General features: G+C 39.7%; 1 protein-coding gene across 8 annotated transcripts in view; it reads right to left on the bottom strand.

The window, feature by feature from the left end:
- B3galt1 (Beta-1,3-galactosyltransferase 1) overlaps nt 1-25,305 on the bottom strand; it is a 573,038-nt gene that overhangs the window by 7,084 nt on the left and 540,649 nt on the right. The window contains 1 exon segment of one of the 8 annotated variants that reach the window (NM_001108954.1): nt 8,533-8,580. The exons of the other annotated variants lie outside the window; for them this stretch is intronic. The gene's annotated coding sequence lies outside the window, so the exon portion shown is untranslated. 8 annotated transcript variants of the gene reach the window in all.

The following is a 25,305-nucleotide window of genomic DNA, read 5'->3' as shown; positions in this document are numbered from 1 at the left end:
TTGAGTCTCCATCCAGTAAGAACTCTGTAATATATAATACAATATTTCTAGCCTTCTAGAGAACATTTCTGCTTTAAGGGGCAGTAGAAGCTGATAACGAGAAGGTCAGGGATGAATGGCTTCAAGAAAATGAGGAAGTTTGATACTTTAGGGCAAGAGCTTCTCAACTTGTGGATCTCAACAACAGGGGCGGCATATCAGATATTCTGCACATCAGATACTTACATTATGACCCATAACAGTAGAAAGATTACAGTTATGAAGTAGCAACGAGAGAACTATATGGTTGGGGATCACCACAACATCATAAGGAAGCATACTAAAGGGTCATTGCAGCATTAGGAAGGCTGAGAACTGCTGCTTTAAAGTTAAGAGAAGGAAAGACTAGTGGTAGAGAATGTGGGAAGGGACTTTGAGTTTGGGATATACAAATACTGACTTCATTTTAATGACAATGACTGGTGAATGAGAATGGTGATGGTTATTGGAAACCAAACCTGACCATGTTCTCATCTCGTATATCCCATTCTTTAAGAATATCTCCATTGTCCCTCTTTCCTTATTCCTTGTATTGTTTCCTACTAAATTGTGAGCCAACTCTTACTAAGATCTCAAGGGACTCAGAAGCATCTTGGTAAGGAAGCAAGTCATCTTCAGGGGAAATTAATCAAACGATTAATGGAGGATTTCTTTAGTTATTTGATCTCCTTTTTTACTGTCCCTTTCCTGTCCCTACAGAGTCAAATTACTATCCCCCATTTCACAGCTGTCTTCATTCAAAATTCACCCATTCATTTGTGAATTCACTAACTGTGAATCTACCTACTAATCAAATACTTGTAACACTTTCCTTTTTTGCTGCAGAGTATTGAGAAAAGAGAGCTACATAATTCAAATCCTTGCCCTGAGAAATCCTGGGCTAATAGGTTAGATTCCAAGCAAATAATTAAAATAATTTTCAACATGAACTTTTGAAGTATATAGGAGTGGACTGGGAAAAGAGTATTTGGGGGAAATGTACAGTATAATAGACCAGGCACAGAAGACTCCCAGGGGCCACCATTCACACGTGCTACATACAGGGCAGGCCCATTCCCTTCCCTTCTTGGATGAGGCAGTGGAGGAACATAGAATGCAGACTGTAAATCAGTAAAAGTGAGCTAAGTTGAGACTTCCAACACAACTAGGAATCAGCCAAATAACGGCCACACAGACAAAAGAAATAGCACATTCAATAATATGATGTGTACCAGAGACTAACTGGTGGAGTAAAGAGAGAGACCAAGGAAAGGAGGAAAGTGGCGCTATAGAGAGATGTGGTGGTCCTATGGTAAGCAGCATCTGAAAACCGTTCTGAGCTGAAAAGCCAGTTACTTATTTGTGTATTTTTGAATATGAGGGAGGAATTACCTTCCCCAAATCCCATCTACAGTTTCTGGAGCAATCCCTCCATACATAATAAGGATTTCTTTCTCTTACAGATCTATGTCCTAAAGGAGTAAGAATTCATTTTCTGACATGTTCCAGTGAGATTTTGTCTGCACAAAAGGATTGTGAAAATACAGGTAGATGGAGAGTTTAGTAATTACGAGAGAGGTAAATGAGCATGTGAAGAAAGTTTGCATGCCTACAGATACTCTCCGTGAAAGAAACACTCTCCCCTAGACAGCTAATGCACGTGGTAAATTCTAGCATTATTATCATTAGTTCTCATTTCAGTGGTTCCAAATTACTATTGTTTTGAGTTTTGAGACAAGGTTTTGTTGCATAGCCTAGGCTGACCTTGAACTGAGTGCTGGGACCAAAGAAATGCATCTCCACACCCAGCTCATTATCTCTCACTTTAAAATGCATATCCCAAGGGGATGGAGAGATGGCTCAAAGATCATGAACACTGGCTGCTCTTCCAGAGGACCCAGTTTGATTCCTAGGACCCACATGAAAACTCACAACTATCTATAACTATAGGTCCATGAGATCTGAGTCCCTCTCTGGCCTCTATAGTCACCAGAAGGCAAAACAAAAATGCATATAAAATGGGTAAAAATAAAATAAAATAGTAAAATAAAATAAACTACACACACCAGGCCAGGCGTTGTGCGATGTGTGGTACTCTGCTTTATAGAGCACCATTCCTTACAGTGTCTCAAGAAAGACATATCCTCCTCACTTTACGGGTGAGATAAGGGAAGCTCGGATATGTTAAACGTCCAGTTCAAGATCACATCTAGTAAGTGACCAGAAAAGTGACCACTCTCCAACTTCCTAAGGCCTCTTGAGAGATAATAGGCTCTGTGGTGGATGGAAAAGCCACCCTAGTCTATGTTGGTACATCTTGGGTTGCAGTACTCTTTGTGGTCCCTCAGAGTTTTGTTGCAAGTAAACTAAACTGGAATGTGAAGTACAACCAATCGGGAATTATCTGGAAAAAGTCTGGGCCTCGTAGGCAAAGCAAACAGCATACACGACAGGCATAAAATGAGAGAAAACACCTGAACACCAGGCTACTACATGGGTCATCCTAGTGCGCATGCGCTGCACCAAGCCAGTGCTGTGGGGGCGTTCGCATTAGTGGAACATGCTCATTAGCATTCAACTGTGGTGGTGGTGGTGTGGGAGTTGAGGGGCTGAGGGAACGCCAATATTTGAAGGGGTTTGAAGCATTTTTCAGTGCATTTCTCTGAAGTCCTGAAGCCCACGTACATATGGAGTGAATCGCTGTTTTTATTGACCTTCGTTTTCATCAGGCACGAGAACAAATATTGGCACAGCATCATACCTCAATCAACACTAAATGCAAAGTAGCATTTATCCAATTAGAAACATAATCAGAACCATGTGAAATATGAAAGAGAGTCCAGGTAGAATCTCAAGAGTGGTCAACAGTAACGTGTACTTAGAGCTAAGGGAGCCACGCAAAGATATACCTCTGGGCCAAGAAATGGTCAGGGAGTAGTGTGACTAAAGATGAGACTGAGTCATGTGATACAAAGAACTCTAAAGATTAAAATCATGGATCCCTGCTGAAGTGGTTGGCAATGCTCAAACATGTTCTCATTTACTCTTTGTGTAATGCTATGTTGTAATTTGGATTCTCTTTGTTTCAGGGGCCTTAAATATAAAATGAGAGCAAAATATAAGAGTGTTTACATCTGTGTGTGTCAGAGGTCTTCACAAACATTTCTAGCTCATTCGTTTCTTTCTGAGGGAAGCATTCAGCTAAAATTTTGCAGACAGGAAGATTTCGATAGCTTAGCAGTTCATGGCTTGTGACCATGAGCATGGAGACTGATTGGTTCTTTTAAGTACCTAGAGTTTATCTCAGCGTTTTGGTTTGTCCTTCTGAGTTTGTGAGATGCCAATAAAGATGTCTGAGAAACATTTTTCCTCTTTTTTTTTTTTTTGCGTGTCCTCAAAAACTCAAAGCCAGAGACCAAATAAAAGTCAAAAGGAGTCACCTACTACTGTGTTAGGTAGCTGGCCACCTTGAAGGGTATTAGGGCTACACTGCTCCCACCTACACCATAGTTGTAGAGACAACGAACAGAACTGTAGGATGCTACTGGTCAGAAGAATGTGATCTGAATCATATCCAAGGTGGAGACATTAAGTCCCAGAACTGCTTGGTTAGTAATTGATAACTAACTGAACCTAGTTCTAGAAGTCCCAAATCTTGTACAATTCTTACCCAGAAGGATACTTCATGTACCATTGCCTTCTCCAGAAAGTCAACCCCAATGGGGCCATCAGTCATCTGGGAGAAGCTACCTATTCTGGAGCCTTTAGAAACAGCACAGTGTCTACCTGCAAATGCACCGGCACAGTGGTGTTTCTACTCTTCGGCGTCATTATCCACTTTCATCCCTGGTTAAGCATGCTTTCCTTGACCCGCAGTAAACTATATCTTCTTAACTACAAAAATATGTCAAAAGGAAAACCACGGCCAGCTGGAGAGCTGAGGTGGCAGAATCTTCTGGTGACCCGGACAGCATTCTTTAGAGTCCTGTTCAGTGGGCAAGTTAATGTATCAGTAAAACAGAAAGTTGCCCGCATAACATCTGTCATACCTTTTAGCAGTTTTACCACAACTTTAAGACACTGAAGACACATTAACTTGTCATCCGTTAAATACAAATCCCTCCAATAGGAACATTCAGCTAGAACATTTGAAAGATGTTCCCTCTAGTACTGCAGATGAGCTCAGTCACAGAGCTCTCCAGTAAATAACCACCTTCACCTTTCAGGGAGTTAATGGGGCAGGATTTTCAATTTAAGAAGCACACGTTTCTCTTGGAAACGGAATGGTGGGTTGCCTGCTACTTTGAATGATTTAATTTTAAGACCCCTGAACTTGTTAAAAAGCAGTCCTTTGTTTGACCAGAGGGGATCCTAGCAGGGAGTGGTCATTGTCTCGAGTGGACCCTGCAAGGTCCATGGTTCCATGTTCATCCTGGGCAGGCAGGGTGAGGACTAATTGCTGCAGACCTAGGGTTCATCTTAGCTGGGATAAAGAATGCCCAAAGAGCTTCTATATATGTCTTTTCAGGTGTTGAAAGTATTAGAAGTTTTAGAGATTGAAAATAGTCGCTCATCAAGGCAGGTGGACATCAACTAATCTAAGACTCTGACCTACAGGATCCTCTTAGCTCTTTCCCATTGACCCTCTCAGTCCTCCAGGATAGGCCATGTCTACACCTTTGGGACAGCTGTCATTCTGCAGAAACACTCTCTCCCTGGGATCCCAGTAACCACACTGGGCTGGAGTGTAGGTAAATGTTCTTTCACCAGGCTGCTACTCCTCCGTTCCAATCTCTGTAGACTTAGCTCTGCTTGTACAGGTGCTTTCTCTCACCCCTCCTCCATTCCCTGGAGACTTTACCTCTTGGTACCAACCCAGGTCCCCTTAGCCCTTTCATCCCCGTCTTTCCATCCTTAATCTTTGCCCTCTGGTAGCTTGCCTGTAGTCCCTCCTTCTTACCCTACCTCTACTCCCTGAGGAATCTGCCACTTGCTGCAGACCTAGGGTACCATTACCTCTTTCTGGAAGACTCTTCAGGCTTCCCTTCTAGCCCAGCTCTATTCCACTGAGATATCTTCAAACCTGCAGAAATTCATCTACCAGGAACCCTCAGTGCTGCAACAGGTCAACTTGTAGGTAGATGATTTTTACGCACTCTTGTCCTCCATTCAGGTCTCTCTAGAATCACTCTTAGTCATGTGGCAGCTTGCCTGAAGGAGCCCTTCTTCTCATTCTACTTCCACTTCCTAAGGACTCTACTTCCTAGCTCTTTCCTGCTGCTCCTAGAAGCTTTTCCTCCAAGCCCATCTTCATTTCTTTGTATCCACCAATGACACAAAAGTACCCTCTATCATTTACTACATAGCCACCACACTTGCCTAGAATCCAGAGCAGACAAGAGCAACCAAAGAATGGAAATTGCCCAGAAATGAATGACCAAGACAATATATGCCACCCGGAGACTAGTAACTATATTGCAATAGGCACTGAGAAATGTGATTTAGCTGAAGCACAAGACAGTGAATTCAAAAAACAGCTTACAAATATGTTCAAGGACCTTGAAGAGGGTATGAAAAAAGTCTTAATGAAGAGCATGAAAACAGATATTTGAATGAAATAATGGCATTTTAAGACACAAACATAAAAATAGAATCCCCAATGATAATTCAAATGGAAATAAAACTGGAAATGAGAACCTTAGGATGTGAGATAAAAACTGTAGGATGATGTCATTATGCAGGTGAAGGCAGGTACAAGATAGCACGAGGCCTGTCATTGGACAAGAAGGAAGGATGGGTAGGAGAAAAGTTTAGAGAGGAGGAGGAGGAGACTGGAGCGAGAGAAGCAGTCAGGAGAACATAGAGGCGGATGTTAAAATTCTTCTTTGCACATTTACTGGTTGTTATGAATATTCTTAAGGGGTGGATGTGTACAGGGCTTTGTATGTCTAGGTGGGTGATTATATCTTATTAATTGGATCAGTATTGTGTTGTATGTTCTTTCATGTGGCAATTTAATTGAATTCAATAGGACTGGAGACATGCATATGTCTGACATGGTGGCAACCTGCCTTGGGAACTAGATAGGTAGAGAGATTGTTGCCAGGCTCAGAGAGAAGCCATCGGCAGTGTGATATGGGATAGAGCAAAGCAAGTGAGAGGTTTTGCTGACTGAGATGAAGATATCTACCAGATATCTTGGGGCACTATGGTAGCCAGATCTAGTGCAGGCTAAAAGACAGCATTATTTTTTATAATTTCATAGCAACAAAAATGCTCAGAGGTAAGTTTAGCTAACAAAGTGTAAAGACATGACACAAAAAATTCTGGTTCTGAAGACAAGGTAGAAGGAATGGATACCCTAGTCAAAGAAAATGTTAAATCTAGAAACTTCTAGGCACATCCAGGAAATGTGGGGCATTGCTGAAAGACCAAACTTATGGATGATAGGAATAGAGGAATGAGAAGAACCACAGGTCACAAAAATAGAAGATTATTTTTTAACAAAATCATAGCAGAAAAATTCCCCAACCTAAAGTAGAAGGTGCCTATAACGGTACAAGAAGCATACTGACGAGGAAACAGACAAGACCAGAAAATAAAATCCAGGAGACACACAGTACAAAGCAAGGATATTAGTTGCTGCCAGAAGAAAAGAGCAAATTACCCATAAGGGCAGGCCCATTAGAATAACTCTGAACTTCAGTGGACTCTCTGGAAACCAGTAGGGTATGGGTGGATGTTTTACAAATCATGACAAGCCACAGCTATTCCACAAACTCTAGGAGACCACATATACCTATTATTCAGACTATTATGCTCAGCAAAACTCTACCATCTACAGATAAATAAAAGATAAATAATCACAAATAAATAAAATTAAAAATAAATAATAATTATTAAAACAATATATTATTAATTAATATTATCAATATAATATTGTTTAAATAATTAATAGAATAATAGCTATTACATAATAAATAATTATTAAATAAATAATTACAAATAAATAAATTATTATAAATAATTTACAGATAATATATAAATAAATAAATAAATAAATAAATAAAAGCATTCCACAATAAAATTATACAAAGATGTGCTGGAGTTAAATAGCATCGGAAGTCAAGTGGACATAACAGGCATCTACTAAATATTACATCCAAACACTGAAGATTATATTTTCTTCTCAGCAGCTCACAGGCTTTCTGTGAAATTGATCACTAACTGGAACACAGAAAGTCTTAACGGATTTAAGAACATTGAAATAGCATCCTGCACTGTGTCTGCCTGTCATGGGGTCAAGCTAGAGGGATATCAATGACAACCAAAATAACAGAAAATACACAAGCTCGTAGGAACTAAATGACTTAGTACTGAACGTAAAATAAGCCAAGACAAAAATAAAGAAGGAAATTAAAAACACTTTAGGACTAAATGAAGTTTAAAACACAGCATACCCAAACTTATGGGACACAGTGAAGGAAGTTCTAAGAAGCAAGTTCATAGTACTAAGTCAAGCTCATAGTACTAAGTGCCTTCATCATAAACAAATCAACCAACAAAGATAAATACATAAAATAGAGATCTCATTAATAATTTATTGACACATCTGAAATTCCTAAAACAAAAAGAAATGATTCCTCTAAAGAAGTAAAAGAAATAAACATCAAGAAAGAAACTCAGGGTTAAAAATCAAGGAAACAGACACACACACACACACACACACACACACACACACACACACCTACACACACACACACACATATAATCAAGGAAATGAAAAGTTGTTTTATTTTTTGAGATATGTATTTTCAGCAAGACTGGCAAGCTCTTAGCCAAATTAACTAAAATTTTATAATTTTATAAATTATAAATTATATAAATTATAAAATTAGAGATGAAGAGGGAGGCATTACAACAGACACTGAAGAAATTCATAGAATCACAAGGGGGAATCTATTTCAGAAGTTTGCTGTGGATATGTCAGCATCATTTCTGCTTTCATCCGCATGTGGTGTTGTCCTGTTCATGTATCTCTGAGTCTCATATTCCCTTCTACAAGGACATAGCCATATTGGATTAGGGCCACTATAATGACCTTCTGTTACCTAAATCAAGACCATGAAAACTGTTCCAAATAAAACTGCATTCCGAGGTATGGGCACCTAAGAGTCAATGTGTCTTCCTGAGGGGCTCAGTTTAGTGTATTTTTCCACTCTCTTGGGTAGCAGCAAGACGAGATGCTCTGACACACATACCTCCCTCCTGCACATTTAATTTTCAAGATTTCAAAGGGTGAAAATTTCATAATTAGCATAATTAGGTGTGTGAGTGACATCAAAGCACCTTCAGTCTCCGACAGAACTAACTGACAAATGAGCCCCACTGGGTGGAGCTTCTAGCAGGCTGCATGAACCCGGCGTACGGTTATATCCATGCCTGGCTCTCTCCCTTTCTCTCAATTTTGTAATTACGCTGTAAGTAGGCACAAGAGAGGAGGAAATAAAATACCATTACCACAGCCCTTGAAGGAACCCAGCCTGCTGAGTGATTATCCCTTGGAGTCACAGCATGCTGCTTCTCTCAGTGGTTCTTTTAGCCCGTCTCCTACTAGGAGAGGACCACACCCTTGCAGGAGTGAATCCCTGGACGATGACGGGAGTCAAAGTTCTGACTCCTCAGCTGCTGACAGGCTAAGAGCTAATTTGTTCACTTTAAAATTTTAATTATGAATCTTCTCAGGGAGGCCGCAGGATTGAACTTACTTGGTCGATCACATACAGTAAGGAAATAGCTTAAAGCAAAAAAAAAAAAAAAAAAGTTTTTCATCAGGGTTTGGAATCATTTTCCTCCCCAGATTGGAAAGAAAAGAGATTTAGACTTTTCTCCTTTTCAGTTTAATACACTTTGACATTTACAGCAAAGGTCTTTATACATCCCTAACCGTTAGAAGAATGGGGCCAACCTGGGAGAGGAGTGTCTAGGGCGAGGATATCTTTGCATGGGCTCAGGGCTTTTGCAATCGGAAAGCCACATTCTATTTCCTGGCAGCCGAGAATGTGCACTTGGAATTAGAGAGGAAGGTTACAGCTTTCTCAAAAAATCAATGTGTTGCCCTAGTTCTAGAATTCAGAGGGAAAAAAAAAGATTTCTTTTTAAATATTCCACAATCCTCTCAGGCAAGAATGAAAAAAAAAAAAAACCGGGACCATCTCATTTTGTTAAATAGATGCTTCGCTTCCTTCGTGGTCACGGATATCCCGACTGCCTTACGTAAGACGTGCTTTAAACAACTGACAGGGCAACTACATTACTTATACAGGTGAACCTGGAAGCTTGGCCACTTGACTGACCTGGGGGGAGGGGGGAAAGAGACCGCCAGTATTTTTTATAAGAACTGTGGAAGAAGATGAGAGGAAAGACATCCAATTAATAGAAATAGCGGCTGGGACGAGTTAACAGTTGAACTCTGCGTTATCAAAATAGCGTTCATTTGGTCCATTACTTGGGGAAGGAGGACGCTATAGGGTCATATAAATGGATGGGTTTATAAATCAGAAAAATGTTAGTGTGTTAACTATATGTGTAACGAATAACGTCTAGGGAGATATTTCTCAGCCCACTACAGAAGGGTTGTATTATTTTGGGCCCTATTTCAAAAATAATGGGACCAGTACTATGTAGCAAAAGATAACATCTAGAAAAGAATTTGTGAGTTTTAATTTTCTTCCCATTTGTTTTCTAATTGAAATATTTCTTTATGGAACAATTTATTAGAAACCATAATAGCTTAAGACAATTTAATGCAGCTGCTGTCAGCAGGAATGGTTCTGTGAGCATTTAATCTCATAGTAGGGAAAGACCTAGATTCAGCTTCTGGAATTTTGGTCATCGGTTTTGAAGTCTGCAAATCTATACTTCCATTTCCTCTTCATCTACCACAGGGGACTAATAACAGGCAGTCGTGCTTTGTGACGTCATTGTAAGGTTATTGGAAAATCTTGTATAAACTGTATTTTGGCCTCCAGAACACAATTACCATTGTTAACGGTAATCATCATTGTTAATGCAAACACAATAAAGGGAAGGACAGAAACATTTTGCCTGTAAAATATTTACAGTTGTGGAGATGTCCCAGTGAATAAAGTGCTCATTGTACAAGCATGAGGACCTGAGTTCAGATTCCCAGCAGCCATAAAAATGCTGGATGCTACAACTTACGTTGGTAACCCCAGTGCCTGAGACAGGCAAGAGAATAACAGGCAGATCTTAAGAGCTCGACAGTCAGGCAGTTTAGCCAAACCTGGAGCTACAGGTTCAGCGAGAGACCCTGTTTCGAAAACCAAGGTTGTTGTGATAGGGAAGACACCCAATGCCACCCTTTGGCTTCTGGCTGCCCCCTCACATATGTACACACACACACACACACACACACACACACACACACACACACACAAATGTTTTCTGAGAAATTTTACTAGCCAACATATCTTGAATAGTTGGTGTAAAAAAACATGTTTTTTTTTTGTTTTTTGTTTTTTAAATTTGGCTGTTGCTCAAAAGTAAAAAGTAAAACTTGGCACCTCTCATTGACGCTTTTCATCTGAAGCTTCAATTTCATTTTATAATATTTCTATTAAAAGATGTTGCGATTATGCGATAAGGGGGCATATTAGCTAGAGGAAATGTCATCATGGCTGTTTATTATTAGTACCGTGTGACAGAGCTTTACAATTTTTCGTATGTAATTTTAGAGGACTAAGAGTCCACAAATTCAGCCTTCTAGATAGCACAGATGTAGTCATAATTAACATTATAAATGTACCAAAATATCCCGGGGGGTAGCTATACCTCGATTTATTTTCAGAAACTTGATAGTTTAAGACACTCGATACAAACTGTAGCTTTGCATTCTTTCTGCATAGCTTGTTAAGGTTGTGACGGAAGCTGTCTCGAATGCAAACCGGCAATGTGTACCATTCTACCAAAGACCCAACAGACCCATTTGCTTTCGGGGCTGAAAACAGTATGGATGAGTATAGAAATGTTTACATAGGAAAACCAATGTAACGCAGCAGTTAGGGGTGTTTAAGAGAGTAGCTACTTGGCCGCACTCTTTTCCTACCAAACTCTGGGCTATGTGCCTGATTTTCTTATCAGGTACTGGATTTGTCATATGTAACTTGTTTCTTTTCTTTAGAGATTATCCGGTCATCAAGGCCACTTCTTCAGCGTCCTTACCTCTGCCTGACCCCAGCTTTGTGACACACAAACTGCCCACCAAATGTTTGCCCATCATCCTCTGCAGGGAATACTACCTTCCAAATAGGTTTCCCTTAATCCTTTTGTCTATGACTCCCATTGTCAAAGCATTTGTATTCTACCTATGCATAGAGATCAGATATGTTTACATTATCCTGGTGCTTGAAGTTGTCACTCTCATGTCTATGTCACCCCTATGTGGATTCTAAGTTATCTGCCTCTCCTCTAACAGGGATGTGAACAGAGATGGTAATTTTAGACTCTCTTGGTCCTTTTCTTCTGAGGTCTGGTGTATTTACCTCTTCTCAGTTTTCCCTTCTGTATTCTATGATTATCAATGATCTCTCTCCCCATACCTGGACTTTAGGAAGTTCAGGGGTTGAAGTTTCATAGTCAGAGAGGCTTGCAGACATCTAGCCTCGTAGATAAAGCACAGAATCAACAGACAAGAGAAATTAAGATTGTGTGGATGTAAGTCAGTCATGAAAGCTGCTTCAATTTCTTCGCCTCAAAGTACCTTTTATTCTAAAAATATCATTAAAATTCTCCCTGATCAGAAATCTTGCCACTTGTATTTGCTTTGAAAAGCCCTTAAAGAAGGAATGTCCTCACACTCAGAGTTTTTAACTGTCTGTATTTCCATGGGCTTCTTTCTTTAGAACAGTGCCTGCCCAACAGCCTTCTGCCCGTGGCCTGGCATCACTCCCTTGCTGGCCATCCTCCTTCCCTTGGGTTCTAACCCTCCCAACAAATGAGTTTTTTCTCACCCTTTACCTCATCTCTCACCTCTGTGGCTCTTGTGGTCTGTTGGCAGTGTGACATTCCAAGAATGTCCCTTCCTGTCCTTAGATGCTGTTCCCAGACTGCCTCAACTCTCTTCCTTTATTTCCTTCCAATTCCCCAAGCCAGGACTTGGCCCTTGCTCCAGTATAATCAGCACAGGGCACCCATTCCTTAAAAACAAGTTCCAAGCAAGTCATAGGCCTGTGGCACAGAGGTCTTGTACGCAACATTCTTTCTCAGCAGTTCTCCCTTCCTTTGGACACAAACTTTGTACTGAAAGGAGGCTTTCTTCTGTTTTCTTTGTGCCTTGTTGTTGCTAGAAATATATTTCACAAATCCAGTCTCTTGGACTGGTGAGTGTATTTCGGGGGCAAACAAAGCAAGCAGACGGTGCAGGTTTTGCTGGTGACAACGGAGGTGCGAATCCTGCACCCACACAGATATAACTTTTACTTTTATTTACATCTGAGATAGCAGGTTGTTTCTGAAACTCTTTGAATGTTGTAAAAGGTCCCATTTAAAGCACATTTTTCTCGGCCCATTAGATATGACTTTCTGTGAAATTCTGAGGCTATTTTGTGTTTAAAGATTTCATTTTAATAGTCATTTTTCTTTTTCTCAACATGTACTGAACAGATGGTACAAGTGATTTTTTTCTAAGAACTTTAAAGTTATTTGTTTCCATTTCTTTTTTTTTAATTTATTTATTTTATGTGAGTACACTGTAGCTGTCAGACACACAAGTAAAGGCCATCAGATCTCATTACAGATGGTTGTGAGCCACCATGTGGTTGCTAGGAATTGAACTCAGGACCTCTGGAAGAGCAGTCAGTGCTCTAACCACTGAGTCATCTCTCCAGCCCCTGTTTTCCATTTCTTAGCAGGCACTTTGAGAGTCTATCAGATAGTTTGATGGTCTTGTAGAAGGAGAGATTAGAAACCATCTCAAATGCAATTTGAATCAGGGCAGTTATAAGGAATAGTCATTTCTTTTTCATTTTAAACACCGAGGATCACACAAACGTAAGTTCATCAGAAACTAAAGGGGAAAGCACCTTACTTTCTGTTCTTCCCTCTGCACTTTCAAGCAGCAGGATCGCCATTTTCATGGCCGAGTAGAATTCTACAACAAATAATTTCTAAGCTTTATTAAATCAACCTTACAACACTTTGATATTTTTTAAACGTTAAGTGATGGTTTCTGTTTAATGAATACCTACCAGTTTCCTAGCACTTTACAAAGTCATCTTGAAATAGCACATGTAGTCTTGGGAAAAATATTGTGTGTTAGCTCACACCAGTAACTGTGTTCCTGTGGTATTCCTGCACTGATGTTCCAACCAACTTCCTCTTCTTTCCAACATAATCTGGAGACCAATGGCTTTCTAGGAGTTATGATAGCTTTCAGAACTAGACTGGGACTTCTCAGACATCCAGCCTTGAGGATTGAGCAATTATCAGATTCTTAGCTTCTCTATGTGACACAGCCATTGTTTGACTACCCTGACCACATCCTGGAGAGTGTGTTCTTATACATAGATAATAGAATATGTAATATATATTATATATAATATGTTTATATAATGGAATATATGTATGTGCATCTAATATATCTGTATCTATATATCTATACCTATCTATATATTTATATATCTATAGCTATCTATCTATATCTATCTATTTATCTATCTATATCTATATCTATATCTATATATTCTATCATTTCTTTTTCTTTAGGGAACTCTGACTAATATATCTATTATCCTAGCACTTGGGAAGCTCTTGAGTTTACAGGAGGAGCCGCATGAGCTTTGGGGTAGCCTGGGCTAAAGAATGAAACATCATCTGAAACAAAGGCAAAAACAAATAAAAATATTAGAAACATTTCTATGAAGTGGACAGTATGACCCCAGCTTCAGACAACTACAGGATGATTAAACCTAGACGTGAGTACTGCCTGTTAGACGGTGATGACATAGGGTTTACTTATGTAAAATATATTTTGTTTTGTGTGTGTGAGTGCCTGTATGTGGGTACATGTATCACATGCACAGCAGGCCTTGTGGAGGCCCAAAGAGGACACTGGATACCTAGAATCAGAGGTACAGATAGTTGCCAGCTGCTGAGAATTGAACCTGGGTCCTCTGGAAGAGCAACCAAAGCTCTTAACCTCTGCACCACCTTTCCATCCCACGTGTATTTTGTCTTTTAGATGGAAGTTGACTTACTTTTTTCTTAATCTCCGTATGTGTAGTGGAATGTGATGGTTAGGAGGAAATGGCCTCAGAGTTGCTTGAATCTCATCTTATCTCGGAGTTTCTGTTTTCAAAGGTTAGCCTGGCTTCTGTCAGTCAGATGTATTAACTTTTATAAGGCAGGGTTTCATGTAGCCCAGATGAAGATCACCTAGAACTCCTGGTCCTCTTGCTGCCACATCTGTAGTGTTGGGATTACAGGCATGCGCTACCACACACAGCTACGACAGTTGGCATTTTTAATGAGAATCAGGCGAAGCACAAAGGATACATCTTTTATGAATTCACCGCAGTATGAAGATATTTTTGTAGCCAGATCAGTAATGACGTTAGGAATGTATGTAATTCTGGAAGTGGAGAAGGTAGCTTATCCTAAGGCATACTTGACGTGAGCTCTAAAGGCCAAGTGAGCTACCTATTCATCATGATGGGCATTCTTTTATCTCTGGAAGACCATATGATTTGGAATCTAAGATGCTACCATTTATTAGCTGTGTGACTGTGGCTAAGAAACTTGTCATCTGTAGAAGATGTAATTTATCTCTCATTCCGATCCACTTTTTTCCTGTAATAGAAGCTGAAACTTACAACTTAACTTTCTAGGCTCCTTTACAACGAGAGAGAGAGAGAGAGAGAGAGAGAGAGAGAGAGAGAGAGAGAGAGAGAGAAGGAAGGAAGGAGAGGGGGAGGGAGAAGAATCTAGTTTCCAGCTAACATATGCCTCTGGGTAAGACTCAGATGCTGTAGTGAACAACATGAAGGAGAAGCTTCTTTAGGGTTGGTGGATCCCCTAGAAAGCAGATGGCCTGACAAAGATATATGGCTCTCTCTAACATTGGTGATAGTTTGCTAGTGGTGGCAACAATGGGATGTCCACTAAGCTAGCTCCCAAAGTGTCACGCAGTACTGAGGGCTGCATGGCTATGTCTTACTGACTGCTGAGTTGCCCAAACCAAACCACGCTCTTGCGAAGGTTTGTGGACGCCAACCACTTTCAGATATCTCTTCCTTCTTAGCCTTATAAAATGGTTTTTTTTTTGTTGTTGTTGCTTTCAATTAAGGGTCTCATCACATGAAATTCTCTCTACTGCTTTAACATGAAATGAGACGAAGAGGACACAAATTTCAGGTTAATTGCGAGGTATATGGTCTACTTTAACATGGCATGTGGAGTTTAATTCTTGTTACTTAAGTTTATATTTTTCTCAAAAGAGAAAAGCCACTGCGAAAGAGATCAGTCTGAGCTGTATTTATCTTGGGCATTGATGCATATAGCATTGCAAGGAAGAGCTGTTGATTTTACTCAAATGTGCATCATGTTATCCTTTGACTAGATGTCCCACGGCCCTCACGTGATCATGCCCTAAAAGATATTTCACAGGGAATTCTTCCCTCAATGTAAACTCATTGGAAGCAATACAGTCTTCATTTAAAAATAGGCCACCATAAGTATGGTATTTAAATTGCTGGGGATTCATTTGGTTCTTTTTTGTGATGCCTAATTTTAGTATCTAATCATACAGCATACATGCTCCCATTGGAGAGTGTGGGAATGTCCTGACAGCTTACTGTTCTCTCTGCATCTTTTGCACTTAAAATAGACCATTATTGCTTCTCTTTATATTTGTATACTCCACAATCTTATATTTTGTCTATGTTTGTTTGTATATATACATGAAAGCCAGAGGAAAGCATTAGGTATCTGCCTCGAGGGGTGTGTGTGTGTGTGTGTGTGTGTGTGTGTGTGTGTGTGTGTGTGTGTTCCCTCAAAGCTTTGGGGCTTCATGAGTAGGCTAATGTAGCTGGGCACTGAGCTCCAGTGATCCATCCATCTCTGGTTTCCCCAGAGTGCCCATCCTTTTATGTGTTGTCTAGGCACGAAGCTCAGGTGTTCATGCACACTTGTATAGCAAATAAACACTTAGGGACTGAGCCATTACCTTCCCAACCTCAACAACCCTACCTTAAAAATGTATTAACATAACCTGTGAAAACCACGCTGCAAGTTCTCCGCAACTGAGGAGCCAAAACATAGAATGATGGTCACCTAGGTGGGATGATGTAAGGTTAGAATTTGAGTTACAAATTATATGGTACCCAAACTAAAAGCATTAATTCTTGATGGAAAATGGTTTGATAAGTCATGGCTTGATCACGAATGTAAAAAAAAATGATTACCAAAAAAGCTTTCGAAGGGAAAACAGGTTGTCTACAGAAGACATTCACTGGCGAGATGAGAGCCTTTACAAAGAAATGTAAGGGTTAAGCTCCCTGGTTTGTTGCAACTGCCATAGGCAGTTAGGTTCATAGCAGAATGTGGTTTATGCTAAGAACAGGGAGCTCATTGCTCATGGGTGTATTTGTTTATTTACTTCTCCTTTATCGCTTTTTCACTTCAGTATGTCCTTATAACTTTGCAGTTGAATGAATGCACTTCAGTCTGATTGCTTACTTTGTCATTTGGGAAGAAGTCTCAATCAATAGGCTAATTTTCTCAATTGCTCTTAACTATGCCTCTCTGATAAGCTGTAGCCTCTTACAATGCCGAAGATTTTATCTGGCTTTCTCCATGTTTTCTCTATCATCCTCATGGTTATGTTTATCACTATTCATTTTGCGTAATATTATAGTATAAAAGTAAAGGTATCAGAACTCTATTGTTTTAAAAAATGTTTCTGTGATATGAGAAAATAAAACTGAGTTATTTTACATTTTGAGTATATGATATCTTCTATCTCCTCCCTTTCCAGGGAAATTTATATCTCTAAATTAATTCCTAAACCTATTAGAACTTAATTTTAATGCATCCAGAATAAAAATATAGGTTCTAAGCCAGGAGGTAGTGGTGTACACCTTTAATCCCAGCACTTCGGAGGCAGAGGCTGGGGATCTCTGTGAGTTGTAAGCCAACCTGGTCTACAGAGAGAGAGAGAGAGAGGAGAGCCAGGGGTACACAGAGAAACCCTCTCTCATACAAACAAACAAAAACACTAAAACTCTAGTTTGGGATTCAGTTTGATTTCATTTTTTTTGACCTTTCTCTTTCTGTCAGTACATTTTAAAGCTCTGTTGCTTTTAAGAAGGCTTTTAGTGTCACAAAGATGCTACAAGCTCCAGACAGAAAAGAAACAATAAAACAAAAAGAAAAAAATTCAAGCGTGATCCTATGATGAAATATAAGCACTATTGACAAGCAGGTGGGGATGATTTTCCATTTGTGCTTTCTACTGTTTCCTTTATGAACATGAAGTCATGTGGGGTCATGTGGTCTGTATCCTTTCTTGTGTTTTCTTCCCCCTCCATTTAACAAGCATCATCATCCCTTGCACGCTATCGCCTATTCTTGTGCCATTTATTTTCGGTGACAGCTGTATTCCATTTGTACGATCATTCCTCCACGGTTGGATTTGTGGTCTAATAGACCCTCCACTCTTCCCAACTTTGCCCTATTAGTATTCTCAGAGACTGTAGTGACATGACTTTTTGGAACAGATGACAGTGTTCCTGGTGTCATAGAAATTTCACATGTCTCAATTGTTGTGTCAGAGAACAAAGGCACTAACAATGATCTGCTGCCTAGAGTCCCCCAAATCATTCTCATAGCACTAGTGACAGACATGACTTCTCCGCCTGGATCATCAATCTGTGACTATGACTTAGTCCAGGGCCACATGTATGTCATAAAAAAATGTTAGAAGCAATTGAAATCTATAAGGCAGGGGCAAATTCCACAGACCAGCTCAATATTAACCCCTGTACTGCTGGTGTGAGAACAATATAACATTTGTAGTCTTTATGATAGTAGCACTGTGTGTGTGTGTGTGTGTGTGTATGTGTTGTGTGTGTGTTTCTACTTTTGTTTCAGTCTTCCACATTATTTCAGAGCTTATCAGAATTTATTCCTGAGTGAGTATTCATATTATCTAAGTTCTCTATGGTACCATGGGAAAACTCTTTAGGGCTGAAATCAGTGACCATGGGAGTCTGTGATGAGGCAGTTCAAAAATGACTTGATCAACTGGTCAAGTATGAGGATTCTTATCTCTAGACTCATCTCAGGGAATCAGGGACTGAGGGAATTGGGAGGACTGGTCTGCCCTTATCTGAACGGAATCCTATTACAGGTATGTTAAGTTGTAGGGACAGGATCTGAATTTTGAGCTAATCATGAAGCAATTTGAAATAAAATTTGATGTAATGTTAGTCAGATTTGGACTAGAAATACTCCGGCTACTTGTTAGGATCAACTGTTCATGAATTTCTGAGCTATAAATATGCTTTACTTCTTGTGGTTATAGAGTATGTCAGTAATTTTTTAAAGATTTATTTATTTATTCTATATGAGTTATACTGTCGCTGTCTTCAGACACACCAGGGAAAGGACATCAGATCTCATTACAGATGGTTCTGAGGCACCATGTCGTTGCTGGGATTTGAACTCAGGACCTCTGAAAGAGCAGTCAGTGCTCTTAACCACTGAGCCATCTCTCCAGTCCAAGCAACTTGGATAAGCATTTGTTAAGGCATCACTGTGGAATGTTAAAGCTACAGCTCGTGTGGTAAGACAACCTAAATTCAAATTCTCCCGTTTATTATCAGTACCATTGCTCTGCAATAATTCATTCAGCTTTAAATTGGGTCATGGTTGCCCACTACAGAGTCACAAAAATAAAATAAATACCAAGCAGGCATACAGTACATAATATAACCTAGTAAATCAGTATATTAACTTTTTAACATTTAGGTGAAATGATAAATATTTTAATTCAACTCATTAACCATTTGAATGCTGTTTTTCCATATTGTCCTGACTATATGTGGTACCAGCCTTGAAGGACAATAGAGAGGACTAGAGAGTCATCGCTTCTCACTCATTTCAGTATTGTGTAGAAAGGCAATGATGTGAAGAGGGATTCCACCATGCACACACATGTGGGCAGGGAAATTTATTGGGGGGCACATGACATGCACAGAGGAACTGTACTTGCTAGACAATGACTGAAAGTGTCACAACAGATTATGGCTGCTCCCTCTCTCCAGACTTCCACAACCTAGAATCAAGTGTAAAGAACTGTTTTTCTTTTTTCTTTTGACTATTCCCTCTACTCTATTTGCAGAACATCCCATAAAATAGGTCCCTACTATTCTCCATATAAAGAGACTGGGCAATAATATATCTTTATACAGTGTAGTTAGAGAAATGGATTTTAATTCATTTGGTTCTTTCTTATACATTTATGACAAACCACATTCCATTCAATTGCTTAAAGACCCAGACAACGTCAAGTTAATAGCTTTTAATGTTCAATTAAGCAAAACCAAGCCCAAAGTAAAGGCAATTATTATTAAAGGAAATATAATAGGATACCAAATGCCATTTACATATACTAATCTTCCTATCCTTATTTCTTGTGGTCAGAGTTATTTTTTCTACTTGTACGCCTTGCCAAAAGCTGTTCAGGATGGTGTGACAAGGCCATTGTGGTTAGGTTTGCTTGTTGGAGAGCATTCCAGCAAACCTCAGTCTCTTTGGGGAGTTTGCCAAACTAAAGGCTTAATCCCAGCATCTTACTGTCCTAAAGCCATTATTTAAACCTATGACTCTGAGACATAAATGTGGTTTACAGTGCTCAAATGTCAGATGTTAATGAGTTAGGGAAGTTGCTGCATTTCCTGTTGTAAAGTCCTGCCCACCACATTGTGTCTCAACACCGGGATGGAGGACTGCTCTGGAAAACCTTTTTAAAGTTGCACATCAAGAACTCTTAGACAGCTATGAGCATCGTGGAGTCATGGTTAGCAAGTTCTTATTGTTAGTGAAAGCAGAGGCAAGATGTTAGGTAGATGCTGGACGTCTTGGCTTCTCTGAAAATGTTTGCCCTGCCTTCAGACACCGTGCTCCCATCAGGGGATTTGGACATGTTTAGGAGCACACTGAGTTTAGGATCCTTAATTACATACTAATGGAGAGAAACCACGTGACCCTAGTAAAGAGGAGTGTCTGAGCCAGAGTACAAGTGTCTGATTCTAGTTCTGGACTTGGTATCTTCTGGAAAAGAAATCCCCTTGAGTGAGTCAAGAACAGCCAAGCCAGCATACGCTCATCTCTTTCTCTGTGCCCCTAATGACATATAAAGGAGGATGTTAATAAGTGTCGTCATCCAGGCACCGTTTCCTTTGAGAAAACACATGTAGGCTTGATTTGGACACCACCTGCTTTATTAACTTCAAGCATGCATCAATGCAATGGATGCAGGTATTTAAATTTCTACACACAAACACACACACACACACACACACACACACACACACACACACACACACAGCCTTCAAGGTGCAACTTTTGCTGCATTTTTCTCTACTTTGTCCCCATTTAGCTTTTAGCCTGAGGGGACTGCTACAACTCTTCTGCCAGGGGTCTCTATGTCTTTCTTTCTTTCTTTCTTTCTTTCTTTCTTTCTTTCTTTCTTTCTTTCTTTCTTTCTTTCTTTCCTTCCTTCCGTCCTTCTTTCTTTCTTTCCTTCTTTCTTTCTTTCTTTCTTTCTTTCTTTCTTTCTTTCTTTCTTTCTTTCTTTCTTTCTTTCTTTCTTTCTTTCTCAGACAAACAGGGCTGGTTCATTGACTGGCCCTGTTTATTAACCCCAAGACTAGTTGATCAGGGTCACAGCATAGACCCAGGAGCTAAGACTGGACCGCAAACATTTTTCAGGATCAGCTAGCCTATAAAGGGAAAAAAAACCAAAAAAACAAAACAAAAAAAATCACACAATGAGCTCATGTGCAAGTGCACATGAAGTGCTGCCCAGCAGTCAGCTCTGACTCAAGCTAGTTTGACTGACTAGACAGAACAGTTCTAACTGACATTTATTCTGATTGGCCCTAAGCAGAGCTTATGGTTGTGGACTATCTTAAGATTAACAAACTTCAGAATATACAGAACATAATATCGTATTTCTTTACACAACCATCACAACTCCTAGTGACTGCGACTCTTCCTACTACTTAGCAACTTAGTGATGTTTTCCCTAATCTCTTTTTGAGAAATGATGAAATTGAAAGCTGGCACATAGAGTGACTTCTAAGGCTATGTGGAGCAGGTGCCTAGGATTATGACTCACAGAACATCAGAAGGCGAGCACCATTAGAAACTTTGTTGGCTTCGCACTGGCTCCTTCGTGAATTCAGAGTTCGAATTTGGATTAGCCAGGATCCAGTGATGGCCTCCCATCCGTGCTACTGAGTTAACTATTTACATCGTGTCTTATTGTCACAGACCAGATGATATATGATGTACATCCAACATAATAGAAGGCTAATAAATACATACTTGATACATGTGGTGTGGTTTCCTGAGACCCCAGGAGTTGTCATAAGCATTGGCTGTGCCTGTAACAAATTCCATTTTGCATATCTGATTTTGGTTCTTCTCTGTTTTCTCCAAACAGAGATTTTTAGTGGTTTCATGGACTTTATGAGATGACTGAAAAACCTGAAATCCACTACTAAAATATCTCTTGGGTCTTTTCCCCCCTCTATTTATATCTCTTCCCACAATGTTATTTATTCTCTGTCTTAATGTCTGAGCTACACGCTTTTATCTCAAATTCCTTATGTGGCATTGTAGGAGTATTCTTGCCTATTTTGGAAGAAGCCACGTGGTTTTAAAATTGAGTATATCCAAAAAATAAAAATAAATTTTGAGAGTAGTTGAATGACTACACACCTCAAATTGTAATTACATAGTAATTACTCTATTTGCTTGTGAACAATAAATCCTTGCTGAGTTTCAGACAGATGTCACAGCAGATATAACCCATAACAATAAGAGTTTGCATTAGGGGCTATAATACTGGGTGTACAGTCTTCAGTCATGTTCGATTAAACTGTTAATAAAGGCTATTGTTCAAAACTCTTAGGTTATTTTTAATAGCCAGAAGCTGGAAAGAACCCAGATGTCCTTCAACAGAGGAATGGATACAGAAAATGTGGCACATTTACACAATGGAGTATTACTCAGCTATTAAAAACAACGACTTCATGAAATTCATAGGTAAATAGATTGAACTAAAAAAAATATCATCTTGAGTGAGGTAACCCAATCACAAAAAACACACATAGTATGCACTCCTGATAAGTAGATATTATCCCAAAAGCTCAGATTACCCAAGATACAATCCACAGACCACATGAAGCTCAAGAAGAAGGACAACCAAAGTGTGGATGCTTTAGTTCTTCTTAGAAGGGGGAACAAAAATATTCATAAGAGGAGATATGGAGACAAAGTTTAGAGCAGAGAATGAAGGAAAGGCCATCCCCACTCGTCCCACCTGGAGATCCAGCCCATATACACACAGCCACTAAAACCAGATTGCTGATGTCAAGAGGTACATGCTGCCAGGAACCTGATACACTGTCTCCTGAGAGGCTCTGCCAGAGCATGACAAACACAGAGGCAAATGCTCACAGCCAACCATTGAACTGAGAACAGGGTCCCCATTAGAGGAGTTAGAGAAAGGATTGAAGGAGCTGAAGGGGTTTGCAACCCCATAAAAACAATAATACCAATCAACCAGAGCTCCCAGGGACTAAACTACCATCCAAAGAGTACACATGGACAGACTCATGGCTTCAGATGCATCTGTAGCAGAGGATGGTCTTGTTGGGCACCAAAGGGAGGAGAAGCCCATGGTCCTGCTAAGCCTGGACCCCCCAGTGTAGGGGAATGTCAGGGAGGGGAGGCAGGACAGTGTGGGTGGTTGGGTGGGGGAAATGTAAATAAAAAATATCCAATAAAAAAGATCGAAATCATTACACAAAAGCAAAGCAAAGCAAAACAAAACAAAACAAAAAAAGTTGTTAGGAAGAATGACTAAAATAAGAATATAGGAAGGCTAGGGCATCCAATAATCCAATATGGTATTGGTACTTCAAAGGACTGATGATTAACTGGTCTTGGGTCATGTGACAGTATCTCAAAAGTGATTCCAGTTTTGAAAGATTTATCTAACATTTGTTTATGTGTATGTTTGAACCTGTGCTAATTTATGTGGAGTGCATGTGCTTGACTGTGGCAGAAGATGACACATCCCATCTCTTGGAAGTGGAGTTATGGGTGGGTATTAGCTTCCTGATGTGGGTGCCTGAGTCATTTGCAAGAGAGGTGAGTGCTCTTGACTACTGAGCCATCTCTCTAGCCTCAGCGATGAATTTTCTTTTGAAGGGACATTTCTCTTGTTCTAATTAGTCTTTGCCTTTTATTAGATTATCAGTAAAATTCAGAATGTAGATAGATGCTGGCTGCTCAGAGGTTTCACTCATGTTATTACAACTGGCTTGTAACAGGAGCCAGGGCCAAGTCTAGGTTGATTGACTTACATGCCACTTGTCTTAGCTTCAGGCCATACTGCTTCTTCTTGGGAATCAAATCTAGTCAGTAAATCAATTAGCTGTGCACATACATGTTTAATCAAATAGACTGATCTTTTGACTTGCTAATTTAAAAATCAAAGAGATTAAATCAGCTCTTCATGAAAACATAGGTGAAGAAGATCTTATTTATTTTAACCCCAGACACCCAATTTTGGCCATTTGGAAGTCAATTCTTCGCATAACAATGGACCTATGCAAGCCTTTCCAGGATTATCACCACTGGTAGAGTCATTTTCAAATGTGCATCACAGTGTGCCCAGACTGATGTAGTTCCAATTTGTAGGAAAACATACAGTAAATGAACATTCTCATTCCTCAGCTGGAAACTTGGAAGCATCTCCCTGAAGCCTTGAGAAACTTGGTCTTTGACCTTCCTCTCTGACTGACATTGCTCTTTTTAATCATCACTGAATCCTTACCCTTCCTCGTTCCCATTACTGTCTTTCTCTTTCCAGCTGTTACAATGGAATTCCTGCCCCATTGCTTCCCCACTCCTGGCCCTGCTCAGTGGTTTGTGAAAAGGCCTGATCCCTGTGCAGCTTGTCACTCAGGAATCTGCTCTAGTGTTAAGGGCTGGGGAGAATTCACTTTTGCTTTGTCATTTGTACACATGTTCCTGGGCCATGACCTTCAGATTGAATAATGATTGGTGAGAAAGACAGAGAGACATGATCTGGTCATGTGACCACAGAACTCCCCCAAATGTCAGAGTTTGGTTAGGAAAAGGCAACTTATTATTTCTGTGTGGGTTTTCTTCCTAAAATTTTGCCATGCCTTATAGGTTATAGAGATTTCTTTTGTCTCCCCATCAACTCTTCTGATCTCCTGGCTTCTCCAGTGGGAAAGAGCTGCCCCTTACTATGTCCTCTACTTGCTTACCATCAACATCCCTTCACTCATTTCTTTCTATTCTCTTGGGAGTTTGGACCTTCTTCAGAACACTAGTCTTCTGGCTTCTCTTTCTGAAAGTATTTTCTATCCTATCCTCCTACACATCCTCTTACTCCTACTGGATTCGGAGGACTGTTCTCCCTCACTAGACCATCTTGTCTTTGTCTATCTGTAAATCCATTGCCTGAATCTCAACTGATGGAAAGCTAGAGATGAGGTCACTGGCCAAGAATGATCTTGTAAAGGTAGAGAAAACAAAAGCCCAAAGGTTAGTGCTGGATGCTACAAAATGAAACTCTCTAGTTTCTGTCCTGTTTAATGTCAGATACCTTAGATACAATTTTTAGATAGCTATACATGTTACAATTAATGCCTTTAGCTGAGTGTGGTGGTATCTGCCTTTGATAACAGCCACTTAGGAGGCAGAGGCAGGCAGATTTCTATGAGTTTGAAGTTAGTCACAGCAAGTTCCAGGCCAGCCATGGCTACAGAGTGTCACCCTATATAAAAAAAATCTCTAAGATGTCTAATATAGTGAGTAAACATAATTGACAAATTGACATTTAGTAAAACTTATTGTTATTATTATTATTATTATTATTATTATTATTATTATTATTATTATATAGTTTTTCAAGACCTAAAGTGAATCAAATCAAGAGAA

This window comes from Rattus norvegicus, chromosome 3 (genome assembly GCF_036323735.1).
Source record: "Rattus norvegicus strain BN/NHsdMcwi chromosome 3, GRCr8, whole genome shotgun sequence".
NCBI lineage: Eukaryota > Metazoa > Chordata > Mammalia > Rodentia > Muridae > Rattus > Rattus norvegicus.
The sequence above is the reverse complement of the archived record's forward strand: the minus strand, read 5'-3'. Positions and strand labels throughout refer to the sequence as shown.